General features: G+C 48.5%; 1 protein-coding gene across 3 annotated transcripts in view; it reads right to left on the minus strand.

Moving 5' to 3' along the window:
- Positions 1–1,362: 1,362 nt before the first annotated feature.
- The window catches only part of HEMK1 (HemK methyltransferase family member 1), a 70,092-nt gene continuing 56,066 nt past the window's right edge, over positions 1,363–15,388 (minus strand). Inside the window, exons 13-14 of one of the 3 annotated variants that reach the window (XR_007379224.1) lie at positions 12,731–12,929; positions 1,363–4,047 (exon numbers count right to left, since the gene is read on the minus strand). The gene's annotated coding sequence lies outside the window, so the exon portion shown is untranslated. The remainder of the gene's footprint in view (positions 4,048–12,730; positions 12,930–15,388) is intronic. The other 2 variants (XR_007379225.1, XM_048957020.1) reach the window with 2 other exon arrangements.

The raw sequence follows: 15,388 nt of genomic DNA on the forward strand, positions 1-15,388 counted from the left end.
GCACAGAGCAGAACGACCCACGTGCCAGCCCTGACCATGCAGCAGAGGCAGCTGATTGGAAGGGGAAATGCATTCTTTAAAGGAGAAGTCTTTTGCTGCTTCTTAGGATCTGGCTTCTGTGTAAAATGACACACAAAGAAACTCTTGCAACACGTAGACAGCAAGGAATTCAGATTAGGGAAGTACAGATAAGTGGAGACAGCTCTGAACCAAGCTGCAGATCCTCAAGCACATGCCATGAGATGAGCGCAACAGGCATGTACTAGGAGCTATGGGAAGAAATAAAACAAACCACCACCCCTGAAGAGCTGCTGAACTCTGCTTAAACTTTTTATTTGACGTAGATCATCTACATGATTTTAACACTTGACTTTTGAGCAGGGAGGGGAGGTGAATGGCTGCCAGCATAGCAAATGAACTCCTATCAGAAAAGGAAGAATCTGGACTAACTGACCCTGAATGGAAAAAAGAAACTAGAGCATTTTAAAGTGGTGAATTTAATTCAAAACTATCAAAACTCAGAAGAGCCAAAAGCTCTCCTTTTACATCCTTACTACTGTCGTGCGTCTTAGATCTATTTTCAGTACTTCTCATTCACATCACGTGGGTATATAAAACGGTGGCAATGTACTTTAATAATCTTAAATCTCAGAGGTGTTGAGATCTGCTGTGAGCCCACAGCTCTACGTCTGAGCAGCAGCAGTGCTTGGTGCAGAGCTGGGAACACTGCTCCATGGGCTGCTTCCTGCTGCCAACCTGAAGAACAGTGATCAGGGATTACAACTTATCTGACTGAGACAAACTTGCATTTGATTTACTGAGTGAAGCTTTCCAACGCTTCTCATCACATTCCTTTCATCTCCTCCTGGCTTGTGCACAGCCAAATGCTGCTGAACCTGAGAGGCCTTTGTCATCCTGTGCAGAAGATGGGAAGCAGCACCCCAAGGTTGCACAGAACACAGTGGTGCTGAGCAGGGCCACTGCACAGATGGCAAATATTGCCTGACCTAACCTGGATGGCTAGGAAAGATGAATAAAGCAGGAAAATACAGGGCAGTTTACTAAAGGTTTAGTTCATGACTCAACAGTCTAAAGTTTGCCCAAGAAAGGCTGGCAACCTGAAATGGATGTAAAAATAGTGTCTTTTTTTTTTTTTTTTTTTTTTTTTTAACAAAACCAGAGCCAATCAAAACCACGTAACAAATCCACTGAACTTCAGGTTGTTGCTGTGTTGCGTTGCAACATTTTGAAACTTCCCAGAATAAGGCTTTTGTCTGCAGGACGGAGCCATTTGCGCAAGGCAGAGATATGTCCAGCTGCTGGGAGCAAGCTCTGTGCACACAGAGCCACAGAGGTCAGTGCTCCTTGGCAGGCAGGAGCACTATGCTACACGTGTGTGCACACCCAGAGCAAAACGCACGCGCTTATTCATTAAATTGTACCACCAAACCCTTCAGCAAGAGAAAGCTGTGGTTGCAAACTTGTCATAGCAAGGAAACAAAAAGTAGGCAGTGCAGCTCTTCAGGGAAGAGGGAATGAAGGATGGGGGGTCTGCAGACTGGAATTATCCTGGCTCTGACGATTTTATGGTGGAGACAGGTGAAGCGAAACCTGAGCAGGGTAACTTTAGCCAGAGAGAGTGATAGAAATAAACAATGTTATTCCTGGAAAGAAGGGGTAGTAGCTGTCTCTCTGCCAAAGTGCACTCCAGCCCAGAGCCTATTAGCAGCAGATTCCTTCCTGCGCTCCACCTCCCAGTGCCAGGGCAACGGTCCCAGGTTTTGACGTCAAAGCTGCCTTTTGTTTGTTGCACAGACCTTCCCTTTGCAGGCCGAGCAGCCGGCAGCGCTGAAGCAGCGGGGCAGAGGGCTCTGCTGTGCTCAGAGCTGCTCTCACCACAAGCCTCCAAGGATGGCCCTCTTCCCGCAGTACCAATTCCAGCCCGTCCAGCGGAAAGAAAATAGAGTTCAATATGTCTAAACTGTTTTAATCCTGAATTGCCCTTTACACTAACCTTTCCATCAACTTGTACTGTGTATTATCTTTTGTGGTTTTATCTTGCGTTATTTAAATAGCAAGATCTGCAAGCGAGGACTCTTTTCATACACACGAGAGAAGACTGTAAATCTGCTTTGGAACCAACATGTATATTTGGAGAAAACCCTCAGAGAGACAGTGAGAAAATCTCCCAGCACTCCAGGACAGGACTCAGATGCACACAATTTCAGAACAGCAGGAAGAACGAGGCCTCTTGTTATTAGGAAATGTCCAAACTGGTGGCTTCCCCAGGTGAGCAGAGGGCTCACAATGCCTTGTGCACGTACAACCATTCCTTGGCTTTCCCAGCCACAAGCTGCCCTGGGGCACAATGGCACTGCCAGGGCAGGCTTCTCCTGCTAAAGAGGCTCTTAAGGATGCAGCCAGAGCAGTTGCTGCAAGATTATGCCTCCTCTAATATAAATTCAATATACTCTATTCTGTTTCATAGCCTCTTTGTTTAAAGGCTGAAGAATTCAGGTAAATGAACAGAGGTCAAGAAGAAATGGAAAAATGTAGTCACATAATACACAAAAGAAAAAACAGGGCTGGTGATCAGCTGCCATGTGTTTCCGAGAGTACATGCCAGCCTTCTCACATGCTCAGTGTTAAGATCTGACCACTTTCACAATGCTTCTCTTTGACAGCAGCAAACCTGACACTTGCTGAGCTAATTCCCAGTGGTGCCCTCCTATTCCCCTGCTGCCCAGGCTGCCAGGTCCACCTCCCTCTTTTCCAGCAGTCCAAGACCCCCTCCCCACACAGCTGGGCTGCAGGCTCTCCTTTTCTTCCCTTTTGAAAGCTTAAAGCTGGGGACTTTCCATACCTTCCCTGTTTGCAGGATTCTCAAATTAGTGCTTAAACTCATGATTTTTGCATGAGTACTGCTGCTGGCTTCATCTGTCCATATCCAAGTGCACAACAGGGCTGTTACTTGCTGAGTGAGGCACAGGGCCATTGCTGCTGGGATGCAGCATTCCTGGGCTATTATCAGTAACGAGATGAGCAGCATATGTTTCCCATGCTAGTGGAAAAAAAATATGAAAAAAAGACCTTTCCATCATCTTTGCTGTCTGAAGGACAGACTCGATGTCCTTAATTCCTAGTAAAGCATTAATTTGTGAAGCAGAGAATGCAAGCTACCGGCACCCCAGCAGAGCCTGCTCACCCTATGCCACACAGAAAACCACGCTTCGCAAAGAACCAGCCTGTGTCCAGTCTCTGCGACACCCCATCCAAGCCCAGCCAACCCAACGCTGCACAGCAGAGCTGTGAGGGGGAGGCTCTTTGAGGCCCATGGAACCACGCTCCCTCTGTCTTTCAGCCAGACTCTTAACACACATGCACAGAACCATGTGTCATGTTTCAGCTCTTGGAAGCTCCTTGCAGCGCTTCCAGGAAGTCCCATTGAACCCCAGGGAGAGGCCCGCTCCCTTCTGCTGGCCCTGTGATGAGCAGGACGGGCGATTTGTTGAGTGCAGGCCCAGGGGTGATGCCTGGTGCCAGGCCAGGGCCTGCCAGCTGCTGGGCCAAGCTGGGCCCTGCATGTAGTACAACGCCAGGCTGGGCTGCAGCTCTGGCTGAAACAAGCACTGCCTGGGGGTTCACTGGGGAGATACACAGAACTTCATGTGGCCTCATGCAGAGACACTTTCTCTAACATAAAGGCTTGAAAGAATTGAGCCTTGGGGATGACTAGCAACGTGAAGTTAATTTATGTCACACAGCACTGTCTAAAATCAGGCTACGATGCAGGAAAACTACTTCCTGGTATTGAAGAGACAGCTATTCCAGGAACTCAGCAGGGCCCTCCTGCTCCATCCAGGTGAACAGCACAGGGCTCATCAGAGGGGCTGAACCCTGTGCCAGGTCTTGGGAATCAATAGACTGAAGGGCTGTCAGGGTGGAGTGGCTGCAGGGGCCGCTTTTGGCCCTTAGGCTGCTGAGTCTGGAGGAAGTCATCCTTTCCAGGCTCTCCCCTGTCACCACAAGGGCTGGGAATCATCTTTTCTGAAAAAGAAAAGAAAATCATAGATTCTTATCTCATCGTGGGAGAGAATGATCAAGGCAGAGGTTCAAACAAAACACAGTACCCACAGGGAGCCAGAAGCAGTTCTCAAGACTGTAACGGCCACTGAAATGTCTGCCTTCAGCAGGCAGCTGGCCGCAGGGCAGGAGCTTTACTGTGCCTTCTTATGCTCTGCCAGCTCCCATCCCTGCCAGCACCCATCCTGTGCTTGGACAGCACAAGAGAGGCTGTGCGTTAGCCAGGGGCCTCATTCATGTCACTTCATTTGTAGGCATGGGCAGGGGAGTATTTCTCACACCACACCAAATGGCCACATAGCCAAACAAAATTCTCACCCTCCTCAGCACCAAGCAGCGCCTTTGTGTCCAGCTGCTGTGACACATCACATTCATCCCGAAACAGGACAAGTGGCATGGAGCTCAGGCAGCTCAGGGCCACAGCCGCCTTGACTGCTCCATCTCTGTCACACTTTTTTGCTTGAGATGTTGGTGTAGAGAAGTAAGGAAATAGAAGTCCTGGGAGGAAGTGAGTCAGGAAACCTGCAGCCATTGCAGGGGAAGTGTGACTCAGAGCACACGGTGCTCACCGCTCCCCAACACCCTGGAGGAGGTGATAAGATTGTGCAATCCCCAAGATAGCTTGCTGCACATCCTAATTCTGCTGATCCTCCCAGGGGAGGGGTGCCTCTGCTGAGTACTGTACACTAGCTGATTTCTTAGAATAAAGTGTGACAGCTCCCTGTGAGCTCAGCGCGTGGGAGGGGGGATGCTGGGCTGCCTGCCCGAGATGACAGAGCGAGGAGCTACAGAAGCACCGAGCTTATCGAGAGCGCAGCAAGGACCTGGCAGAAACCTCTTGTTTAGTCTATTTGTTCTTCTTTTGGAGAGAGCGGGGACCTCAGTGTTTGAAAACCACAGAGGAACCAGCTAAAAAGCAGAGAGGAAAAAATCTGAGAAGGAAAGGAGGGCGAAGGTGGTGGCAATAGGAGGGGAAGAGGCAGTGTGTGGTCAGGTGGGCTGGCCAGGGGCAGATGGAGGTAAATAACAGCAGGACAAAGAAGCCAGGTCAAGCAAGGGAAGCTCAAAAGAAGAGCAAGGCAGGGAGAGGGAGAATGGAGAAAGGTCACGGGGAGAGTCACTTAGGAGTGATGAGGAAGGTAGAGAAAAATCAAACAAGGCCTGAGGGAGCAGAGAAACATAAGCAGCACTGTGCTGAGGGAAAGAGGCCGCCCTCCGTTCTGAGTTCTCAGCAGACACCAGAGCTGAAGTGTACATACTAGGGCCTCCAGTCATTGGTATTCATACTGAAAAACACCTGGAGCCCTATGGCAGGCAGATGGAACATGACAACACAGCCCTCTGTGAGCCATCCAGGACCGGCTCCCTACCAGGAACACAGGCCGAAGCAGAGCCAGCACTCGCACTGCCTCCCCACCAGTACCTGGGCAGAGCCCAGCACTGCCTGTGTTTGTACAGCACTCGAGACAAAAGCACCTCAGGATGCATCTGGAAATTTCTACTGCACAAGACACACATGCCAGCTGGGCTTCCATGCTCCCTCCTGCTGCTCCCTGGAGACACAATCATGCCTACTACATTGCTCCTGCACACATGCTGCAGCTGCTTATGATGAACTAAGAAAGAGGCACTCACTGTCCCCAGATGGACAGGGCTGGCATGGAAGCATGCATGGGCCTTCAAAAAATCCCACTGCACAGTCAGAAAGGATCCTGGCCCAACTGCTCAGTGTCAAAAGCCACAAAGCCACCAGAAACAGGACATGAGTTAGGGAAACGCAGGCCTCTTTCTACAGAAAATGCACTCTTAAGAGGGGACTGCTCTGCTCTTCCCAGAAAAGCTTCACGCTTGAACACAGGGGGTTTGTCCATTTGAAGAATAACTAAACTGTATTTCAAGCACTGTTTCGGAGTCCTGTGTGTGCACAATAGAAATACCACATCACCTTTCAGCTCCAAATCTGCCACGCTGTTGGTTTGGGTTACGAGCCCCAAGTGACCACATCCATTTCTGACCTTTACCCCCAGCTGTGGTGCAGCAAAGGTGCCGACTGAGACTCAGAAGCCCCAAAGTCTGTTTGCATTTCTGCCCTGATAGGCTAGCTGTACTGGGGCAAACCACTGCACATTCCCAGGCTCCTGGTCTCTCTTTTCCCTGTGCTTGCCTCCACGATATTGAATGCAAGGCTTCTAGGTGTGGGCTGCTGGACAGTATATGCCTGTAATGTTAAATGCACTCCAGACTGCAGAAAGCTAAATGGCTCTGCAGTGGAAATAATAACGAGTACTTGAAGTTTTGTGGCTGGTATTTCTAGGACAAATGTCACAGCTCATGTGACCTAATGTCCTAGGGCCCCAAGCCTAGGAAGAACAACTGCATGCTGAGGAGCAGGCAGCCTGATTCTGATGCTTCTACTAATAGCAGTAACATTTTTATCACAGGAGCCCAAGTCAAGGAAAGTTCTTATTCCTCATCCATAGAAACTCAAGGCTGTTGGAAAACCGGTTAGCAGGAAGGCTTTGCCAGATTCTGAGATGGCTGTCACAGGGTCACTGAGATCATATACGCTACTGCCTTATTTTGCTGCCATCAGTCTGTTCCTTAGAAATAGGACAATGATATTGTGTTCCTGTATGTGTTTATCTGTAAGGCCAGGGTGCAAGGGCAGAAGCCTGGTATCACACTTTGTAAGCATGGTTAGTCACTCTGCCCCCCGCAAGCACTCTCCCATCTTATGGGCATGGTACAAGGCCAAGGCTGTGTCCAGCAGGGCTTTTGTTTAAACCACATTCTGTGAGCCTGACTCAGCTGCTGACACCTCCTCACCACACAGGACGCCTGCAGTCTTTTGCAGTGGCTCTGGTTTTCCTTTGAACCTGTGCTAATAGCAAAGCATTAGGTGGAAGAGTATTTTTCTAGTTACTGTTTTTCAAGATGCTGCTTGGCCTAGATCAATTCCAAGAACTGAGGCAAACAAAAACTTTTACAGGCTCGTCAGCAGCACGAACATCACTGCTCTGGCAACTTCCCACGCTGCAGCAAGAATTTGCACAAACCAAAATGAGACCACACGCAAGAGAAGGGCTGAGCAGAGAACCACGAGTGGCAGCACCTTCAGCTCCGCTGAACACAGCAGAGGTGGCAGGCAGCCTCTGGCACCACACAGTGTGCTTCTGCATGAAACATGCTCGAGTCAGAGAACCTCCCTGCTGTTGTTCATCCGGGCAAGCAAGTTGTAGTGCTCCCACGGAAGAGAAGGGAAGACAGGGAGGGCCATTGGCTCAGCTTCCTCCCAAGAGGGCACACTCCTGGACAGCCCTTACACACTGCTGCCTCTTTGCTGCAGAATGGAGTTGAGTAGCTGTGAACTTCTTTGGGGGCAGGATGGGGGCAAAGCATGGGCTTCAGCCAGATCCCAGTGCTTCAGCCCTTCTTCTTTCACCTCCCGTGCCCAGAGAATCAGTAGTTTCCACAAACTATGGTTAGGCACAAAGACCATCTTATCAAGCCAGCTCATTGTGTGCAGCACCCAGCAGCAGCTACAGAGAATTTGACATCCTGGGTTACCCAAGCCCCACTCATTCTCTCCTCCTTTGTGTGTACCTTGACAGATGCCTTTGCTGTCATTCACAATAGGTTTATGTCCTGGATGAACGTACTGAGGAGCTGAAATTGGAAGCAGACCTCCTCCAAATTGGACTGCAAGTGTAAAACCTCCAGCCTGACCAAAAGCAGCTTGATGACCTATGTCAAGTGGAAATTCAAGTCAATTTGAGGCACAGAGGGAAAGGAAGGGATTTCCTTGCTCTCTTGAATAGGGAAAGTCACATCACAGCAGAAAGACCTCTAGACTACTCTTTGGCTAACTGCATCCATGCAAATAGCAACAGAAATATTTATACCTATTACATCCTGGTCACTTTAAACTGCTTTCTGGGTTCCATCAGGGCCACCACAGCCATCAGATTCATTAAATTTGGCACTGGGGCTATGGCTGAGACAGTCACAGCTGTGAAGTAACAGCTTTGAGTCAGCCTGAAGAAAGAAGCAAATGAGCCAGTGTGTTTCCAGTGACCCAGTAATAGTCGGTGTTCCCAGAGAGTGCTGCCTGGGAACCCCACAGAGTCACTGCATCCCACACTACACTGAGGCACCAGAAAACAGTGCTTGGTTGCAATCACACAGCAAGAACCAGAAGCCAGTATAGCCAATTACAAGATTATTAACTGCAGCTCTTCCTCCTATCCATAGAACAAGCACAGACCCCATGTAAATGATTTCACTGAATGGAAGGGATTTTGCCCTATGGCTCACAGCGTCTTCATGTGGCACTGGAAGCACACAGTGACAAACATTTTGAGCACCAGCACAATGCTGCAATTACCCTGTCATGGTATACTTTAATCAGGATGATTTTGGGGGAGCCTGTGGCTGGGAAGTTCCTGGAATACCAAAAGGCACCTCCCTCAGCCTGGGCAGGAGGCGGCCACCAGCACAGTCAGCTGGCTGAAAAGCTGCTGTTGCTTCAGCTCTTCAAGGCAGGAATAAAGAACAGAAGGTGGTCCCAGCATAAATCTATTGAACCTGGGATACATGAAGGGTATGATGTCACATCACCTGCCAGACTGGCTTCCAAACACCTGGCTGCAATGAATGCAGGCAGCCTTTGTTCCCTTCCAAATGATCACAGCTAAAGCACACACAGCCTCTTCTGGAGCAGTGAGGGTTAACTCAGGCGAGCAAACAAGGGCTGAAGATCAGCTCATCTTTTCCATTCAGACAGATCCTGCTACAGAAAATGCTGGTTTCTCGATGCTCGGTGTCTCAGCGACTTCCAGGAACAGTGAGCTAAACACAGCTACTCTTCCCAGCACCAGCTGAGGGGGCGGCAGGGGATGGAACACAGCCCTGTTCTTGGAAGGCAGGAAAAAATAAGGCTCTGGCAGAGCTGTGCAAGCTTGCCTCTCCCTCCTCCCCTCCCCAGTAGCCTCTTTCAGCATCTCTAATTCCTCAGGGTACAGCTACGTTGGTTTTTCCTTTTATCAAATAAGCGTAACAGCAATGCATGAAAACTGCAGGCAATTTTCAAGCAGAGAGAGGTTAAGTAAATCAAATAAATAAATGATAAGCTCATCTTCACGAGCTCGGATGTGCCCCATGATTTTGCTCAGTTTAGTGCATGACCTACTGTACTTCCTAACATTTTTGTTAGATAAACACAGAAAGCTACAGAACCATCCAGTCCACAGAAACTATTTTTGGCTACTTTATCTTCATGCAATATGAATTCCAAGGGCTGATTGGATACTTGGACCTCTCCCAGCCTGGCCGACTGTGAAAGGAGCAGACAGTCATCTCACTGCTATTCTTCCATGGAAACAAACATCTTTTACAGATGACAAGTATCTGGCTTGTAGGTGCAGCGCTCTGAATGAGATTCAGGGAACCAGAGCAGCCACCAGCTGCGAGGAATGCAAGGATAGCCTCAAGGTACACATACAAAAATAGGAAAACAGGATTCAGTCAGAGCTGGCTTCATGGTTCCCCACAAGCTGCTCTCCAAATAAAGACGGCAGCACTGAGCGGTGAACAGAGTTCGGAGAAAACCTGCTGCAAACCTTGCAGTCAGCAGCTCAGCTGGATGAAATTTCACCATCTTCCATCCAGATGAAAAACCAAGGCAAGCCCACACGTGCTGTGGTGGTGGGCCCCATGCTGGGTGCAGCTTGGCCAGCAGGCAGGGGTGGAAGGGCACATGGCAGCTCAGCCCTACCAGTGGTCGCCCTAGGCCAGGGCCATGGCTTGCTGCCACCAAGGCACTGTAGGAGAAGCTGTTCCCTGAGATATGCAGTAGCTGTGCCACAGATAAGACTTGTCTCTAGCACAATCAGTCTCTCACCTATTACAAGTCTTACATGCACTTAAAATGCTGTGGCTTGCTATTTTCTTTTTGGTGCTTTTTTTTTTTTTTTCCTTCCACCTGCTGAACAGAAAGAAAATGTAGTCCTGCATGATTACACAGCAGTTTGAAGTCCCCTGCAATGCCAAGGCTGCAGGCACATGCTTAGAAGACAAGCAGACTTCCTCATTATCTTCTGTGGATTTCAGGATTACAAAAAAACAAAACCAAAAACAAACACAAGGAATAGCACAGAATGCAGCAGAGTCTGCAGCAAACCACAGGACCAGCTTTCAGGCTTCAAACCTCTTCACGTGCTGATCTCTAGGTTCTCGGATACCAGCTATGAGACCAAAGAACTCTGCTGTCTCTCTGGGATTTCTAATGCCATGCCATTCATCTTTGGGGCCTTCAACTAGAAGCAAGAAGCCCGGAGTTGAGCACTGGGCTCATTTTTAGCTGTACAAAACTGCTACTCTCCCATAAATCAACGTAGATGTGCTGATTTACAATATGTGAGAAATTGGCTCATTAGCTCTAATTAAACAGCGGCCCAAGCCACATGATTTAAATGTGAACGAGGCTCTTGAACACCCTGTTCAGCCCAGGAACTGGGATTTGCTCGGTGCCTTCCTATATTTAGCATACAGTAATGTAACTAAAGCAACCAAATTAGACTCGCAAATAGACCGGTTTCTCAGTACTTAATCAAGGACCTTTTCCCAGAACTGCAGAAGGCTGAAATTAAAAGAAAGGAATGCGTGGTAATCAGCCCAGAAGGACAGAAGGAAACCACCATGAGTCTGAAGTCCAAACATGCACTGTGGCCAACTGAATGCACCGTTGTTTGAATTCAATGTGGCTGCAGAGCAGCTCAGCCCAGGGATCACAACACTCCACAGGGCACTGCCCAAGCATAAGGCATTACTGACGAACTGCAGCTCCAGAGATCTGTAAGTCACTGTGGTGTACAAACGTCCCTGGCTCCCTTCCTTCGTGGATGGGGAAATGACAGGTCTGAGGTCACGGCCCTATTTCTGCCCATGACTTTGTGAGCAACAACAGGTATAGAAGGGAGTGACAGAAGGACAGAGCCAGCATACAGAAAGACAGAGCCAGCATACAGACTGCAAAATGCATACAATGGGCAGTGATCAGCGTGGCACCACCAAACAGCAAAGCAAGAAGAAGAGGCAGGAGCCCACAGCACTGCTATCCTTCACATTCACTACTGGTGGGTCTTACAAGAGAAATGAGTGGTCTCCATTTCCTGTCCTCTCCTTAATTAGAATAACTGGAGTTGGAAGGGATCTTTAGTGGCCATCTAGCCCAACTCCTCTGCGACAAACAGGGACACCTACAGCTCCAATAGGTGCTCAGAGCCTCATCCAGCCAGACCTTGAGTGTCTCCAGGGATGGGGCTTCCACCTCCCCTTTGGCCAACCTATGCCAGTACTTCACTACCCCTATTGTAAAGAACTTTTCCCTTATATCCAAATCTAAATCTCTCCTCATTTAGCTTGAAACCATTTCCCCTTTTCCTGTCACAACAGACCCTGCTAAAGAGTCTGTCCCCCTCTTTCTTACAGCCCCTTTGGGTACCGACAGGCCGCTCTCAGCTCTCCCCACAGCCTTCTCTTCTCCACCTGCACAGCCCCAGCTCTCAGCCTGTCCTCGTAGGGAGGTGCTCCATCCCTTGGGTCATTTGCCCACATCTGTCCTGTACTGAGGACTCTCCATCTGGATGCAGCACTTCAGGTGAGGCCTCAGTGCACAGAGCAGAGGGGCAGGATCAGCTCCCTGCCCTGCTGGCCATGCTGTTGTGGATGCAGCCCAGGATATGGTTGGCTTTCTGGGCCGGGAAGGCACATTGCTGGCTCATGTCCAGCTGCCATCCAACAGCACTCCCAAGTCCTTTTCAGCAGGGCTGTGCTCCATTCTTTCATCCCCCAGCTTGTACTGATAGTGGGGATTTAAAATCTATTTTTCACTGTAAGGATATATATGAATATAAGATTATAAAGTAAAATATGAATATAAAATATGAATGAATATAAAATATAAAATAAAAAAAACGAGTTATCTCTCACCAGTTTTCACATTGCTATTAGGAAAATCCCCTTTCCTCATTCTAACCTAAGAACTGCCAGAGGAATACGACAAAGAAAATATTCTGTAGGCAGAAATAGACATTTACGAAGTGTTGTAACACTTCAGAAGCTGCCAAAGCTTGCAGCTGATGGTGAATGAAAGCAAGCTTCATTTCTACTTATTTCTACAATGTCAGCACCACAGACCTCACAGTGTCAGTCAGGACCCTGCACAGACACTGATGAAGTGCTAAGTTGGAGGAAGGCAGTCTAAAATTCATCTTGGAGCCACACTTCCTAGCTTTGGCAATCTCTTGCAGAGGTCAGTTGTACATTCACACCTCCCCTGCTCAACCTCACGGCAAACAGACAACCGGCCTGTCATGCACAGAGCAGGGCCCTGGGAACATCCTCCTAATGGCTTTTGCCAAAGTCGTCTTCAGGTTGAGTTTACTTCCCACACCATCTCCTCTTGCCACATTTCTCCTGCATAACATAAGATAGGCACCTGAGCAGGACAGGCAAGGCAAAACTCTGAGCCCCGCACTGCTTCCACATGCTGCATTCTCATCCCTGGCTAGCATAGGCAGCAGCAGGTGAAGAGAGGACAGAGAAGGGGAAAAATCAAGGGAGAAATAGGATATGGGTAGCAACTCACAGGAGCATAATGCAGGCGCTGTGACTGCGATTCACCCCGAGGAGAGGCAGCTGGGAGGGAAGGGACAGCTGGCTCCTCCTGCAGTGCTGTGCTCCCAATTAGTAATTACTCACTCTGAGCTCCCGGTATTTAGAATCGATTATACAAAGCCACATCAAGGAAAGTGTCTTGTATGGTGCAGAGCCTTCTCAGTGCGCTTCTGCAAAACATTATGGCATAATAAAGCTGCCATTAATATTAATTATCCCATTTTGAATCCCATTTCTAATTCCATTTCCTCCAATAATCTAATAATGAATATTGCTTTCACATCGTTATTCAAGGTATCAGCTTGACAGCAGGAAAAAAACATATTGGGCCCAGCGTCTCATTCATAGCAAACAGTGACTAATAGTAATGCTAATGGCAAAGAGCAAAGACTGCAGAAACCTCGAAGTCAGCCTAACAACCCAAGAGCCTCTCTGAGATTCACAGATAGGAGCATTTCCTAGAAATAAAATGAGAAGAAATCATTTATTCTTAAATTACGAAACACTCACTGGAGACATAAGTGCATTTGAAAAATACACGTCAAATGCAATTCAAGGAAACACACAAGTGGCTCCAATGTTTTAAGAAAAGCCAAATTACCTTCCTATCAAGCCAATACTAACAAATGAAGTGGAATTACCCCTTCTGCTGCTGCGGTGAGCCCCCTCACCACAAGGAGCCAAGGAGGCAGGGCTGCCTCGAAGGCAGAGTTGTGAGATGGAACTGGTGGGCGAGCGGGGGCCACCCAGATGGTAAATATTTTCTGCCATGCAATTCAACGCTGCATCAGTATGAGAACTAACTGAATACCTCACCCTTGGCCTTGCCTTCTTCCCACCCCAAAGGCATGCTGCTCCTTCCAGCAGGCTTCTCCCCGCTGCAAATGCTCCAGCAGCAAGGAGCTCCAGGGCTGGGAAATGAGAGCCAGCCCAGTGGTGCCCCAGTGGAGGCATAGCCAGCATGTAGTCTGTCCTCCGCTTTATCTTCTAAATCCTCCTTACTTGGAGGGGGTGCACAGGTGGGAAAACTCCCTCAGCCCACAGGCACACTGCCACTGGAGCACCCAAGCCCTACAGCTGAGTGCTGCCATGGTGAGTGCAGAGGCTCAGCACCCAAAGCACCATTTTTAACAGCAGCCTTAGTGCTGTGCATTCCCTTCTCTGCCAGTCACAAAGAGAATTCGTGTGAGCACTGTCATCACCATTCATAATGTTTCCCAAGGAAATTAATTCCTAAGTACACAGGAGTTCAAGGCACAAGTGAACAGAATAGCCAAGCAAACCAATGTGCTGGCGCCTTCCCCAGGCAGTTAACCCCAAACCAACACTCCTTTGAGGGATGGTGGCTTCAAATCTCAGCCAGCTCCCTTCCACCTCAAACCTGCAGCACTTCAGGGCATTTCTGGATGCAGAGCTTCTTTCCAACCTCAGAGGCTGCAATGCAGCAGTTCCTACCACAGCAGCAGCATTGCTCTGTGCTGCAGCATCTGCCAGCAGCCCTAAGCCCAGGAGATGCACCGAGGGATCCTGCCATCCAGGGCCGCACCCTGAGCCTGCAGGGACCCACGGACCAGGGAAGAAGCCCTTGCTCTGAGCTCTCCACGATGGCTTTGCTCCAGCCCTCCACTTTCCCTTCTGGCATACTGCAGCCCAGTGTCCCAGCTGTCCCAGTATTCAAAATTGCCACTTGCAAACCACCTGTGCTCTTGGTATTACTGCCGAGGCTCTCATCTGCAAGTCATCTGAACAGGCTCCTCCTGAAGTACTTCTTCTTTGTCAGTGTTTTATAATACCTTTTCCTGGTGGCCTAATAATTTAGAAATTAATGCATTGTCCTCCTGTGATTCAAGTACATTATTCTGCTGTCATCCAAAAACAGATCAGACATACTTGCTAAACGCTTCTGCTTATTTTCATCTTCATTAACAATTGCACCATTTCCATTTCAAAGAGGCCTTACACAATTTTCTGTTTCAGGCAGATTGTTTAAATTCTATAATGTCCTTGAAGATAGCAGCCGAGGATAATTTCACATATCCCTTTTTATTTCCAGTTTTCTGCACTTCATTTCTAATTTATATTAACTGCTACCCATTCTCCCTCCCCCTCCACACTGCTTTTGCTTTTTTGCTCCTAATGCTGTCTTCACCACTGAACAGCGATCATCCCTTTCCTGAGGGCACAGTCACAGTTCTTTTCCAAACAATGCGCTGTTCTTGAAGAATGCCTGATTCTAGCATTCATGTAAAACACTCACCAAACTCCAGACAAAAAGTCCCTTCGCTCTGGATAAATTATGTTACATTACTAGTCTGAAAAACCTTTTTGTTTAGATTTTCTTCAATGAAGGTGGCCATCTTGCAGATACCACCAGCTTCCAAACCAGCTCTGAAATCCTTCACTCCCAATGGAGAAGAGTCAGATAAACAACAGTGCATAATGAACAGCTCTTTAGCTTCTAGGATCAGTCCTAGATAGGCCACCCTATAAGGAATTGCTGCTTTCGGCATTCCATTAAGTGCTTGGTCTAATTGCTCCCTCCTGGCACCTGAATAAACTTCCGTGGACAAAACCAAAACCAGGCTGAGCCCCAACCACAAGGGATTCCTGCACCCAGCTGAAGACCTCT

The sequence above is a fragment of the Lagopus muta genome, chromosome 11, assembly GCF_023343835.1.
Source record: "Lagopus muta isolate bLagMut1 chromosome 11, bLagMut1 primary, whole genome shotgun sequence".
NCBI lineage: Eukaryota > Metazoa > Chordata > Aves > Galliformes > Phasianidae > Lagopus > Lagopus muta.